Consider the following 2,427-nt stretch of genomic DNA (forward strand, 5'->3'; position numbering starts at 1 on the left):
TACAACGTCTCCACTGCACGTGAGCGTTAGTAACAAATGGTGCTGAAACCCGGGATTTAACGAACACGTGCATTTTTCTTGTTATCCCTAGTAAAACTTGTTAGATTCAGTAAAATTGTCGGGTATTCCCTTTGTAAGACTTTGACACACGTCCACGCCATCCTGAAGGCAAAACCTCGGTCTACCACGCCTTTACATATCTGACTGTATCGTCGCTGTATCTACGTGAATCATCGACATCCGTTTACGTGTGACTACTTCCTTGTCTTTGAACGTTTCTACGTCATGAGTGAAGCCGTAGCAAAAGCCGAGAGTATTGAGTCGGGCGGCAATATCTCTATAGAAGATGAAATGAAACCAGAAGCAATGAAGAATGAAGGTCCCCTCCTCCCAGACAACGATCTCAAGCAGAAACGTGGGAGAAGAAAGACGGCCCACACGAAGTTAACGAATCAGCTCAGAAAAGCAGTGGTAGATCACAAGTTGGGAGCCATCAGACTCAAGAAGTTGCAAGTTGCAGCATGGCGAGACGAACTAATTCGTATCTACGAAGACTTCAAAGATCTTCACCACACGTATATGGAGAGCTTGCCCGATATTACGGATCCACAACGTCAAGCATGTGAAAAATGGGAGGTACAATTCGACACCGACCACGTGGAAATCCTCAACTTCGCCATTAGGTATGCCACGTCGTCACGTCACTCAGCCAGCTCTATTGGTACGACAGCTTCAGACGTCACAGTTAGCACCACGCTATCACAGAAGAGGTCTACCCTTTCGGCGTCAAATGTTTCCTTTGGTCAACCCAGCCAGCGTGATCTGTGCATCCAGAAACAGATACTGGAACTGGAAGTCAAGATGGAACGGGCAAGAATCCAGATGGAAGCGAGCACCACGTCGGCTACGGAAACGTTAAGCAAGGCGCTGAAAGGCATGGGTGAGCACCTGAGCAAACTCATTGACAGCGTGGAAAAGACGTCATCAGAAATCGCCGCTAACACCAACTTGGTGAAAGATTCACGTCAGAGTCTACGTGAAATGGATCAGAAGATCAAAAAGGTTAACTTGGACCTAAATGCTCAGATTGAAGGTCTGAAAACAACGATGGAAGTCAACAATATCCATCTGAGAATGATGCAAGAGCAAGTTCTGGACCAAGAGACACGCCTTCCAAAACGATCACAGTCATTCGCTGCTACACAAGACATCCCTGCTCGGGCATCCTTAAAGTCAATTGAGGCCACAGTAATGCACCGTAGAGACTTGTCCAATCGTATCGTTCCAGCCGGTACCTCTGCACAGGATCTTACCCGAAGACCCTTGCCCATCATACCTTCAACCTGCAATCCATGCCCACCCCCTGGGGACGATACGTCTTCGGACACGACCCCTGAACCTCCACCAGCCGCTGGCCCTTCCAATCATCCTCATGGCGGCTGATGTAGTCGTCCACGTACTCCGACCTTCACGATCCAGCCGTTTGATGGAAATCCGAAGAACTACGCCCGGTTTAAGGCTAAATTTCAAGCCTTATACGAACAAGAATACAACGGTTCTCCTGCCCTACTGTTCATGTTGGAAGAGCTGTTGTCGAAGGAGGTCCGGAATGAGATCGGCGAGTGCCTCGCCGATGAGGCTATGTACACCGTGGTGTGGGAACGACTCGATGCAGTTTACGGCCGCACCGAAGTCATGGATCAAACGTACCTCGACGACCTGCTGCAGATTCCACCTTTGAAGAGCCAAGATGCGGCGAGCCTCAAGACTTTTGCAAACCGGTTGCATGGAGCAGTGGTGACGCTGTCACAATCAAGATATGCCCACGAGCTTCATAGCCGTACTACTCTGATGGCCATGGAAGCAAAGCTGACGACGTACCTTAAAGAGAAGTGGAATGAAAAACGAAAGAGAACCGGTGCAGAGCTGAACGTTCTGGACCTGGACGACTGGGTAACCGTAAAATCCATGAGCAAGCAACATGGAAAAAACGTATTTGAGTCCTTGCCTACGTCGACGTCCAAAGTACGGTTTGATGAGAAGAAGCCTGTCAAGAAACAGAACGCTGCTCACACGTCGACCATTGGACACGTTTCGACAGAAGAGGGCTCTAAATCAACGGCGTAGTCACCTCCGGAGGCTGTTCCCAAGGGAAAACAACTGAAGACGGAGGAGAAAGCGGCCGAAAAGACTGACCAATGGAGGTGCCTAGCTTGTAACGGCAGGGCTCACAACTTGGCCAGCTGTAACCTGTTTATGTCTTTCACGCCCACGAAAAGGGCTGAAGTCGTATTTAAGTCCGGGAGGTGTCTACTATGCCTAACCGGCAAACATGAACGCAAGGAGTGTCCCAGGGACATCAAATGTACCATGGGTCGATGCACTGGGTCAAGACATCATCCCTTGCTTCACGGGTCTGAGTTCATC

This window comes from Daphnia magna, linkage group LG4 (genome assembly GCF_020631705.1).
Source record: "Daphnia magna isolate NIES linkage group LG4, ASM2063170v1.1, whole genome shotgun sequence".
Lineage (NCBI taxonomy): Eukaryota > Metazoa > Arthropoda > Branchiopoda > Diplostraca > Daphniidae > Daphnia > Daphnia magna.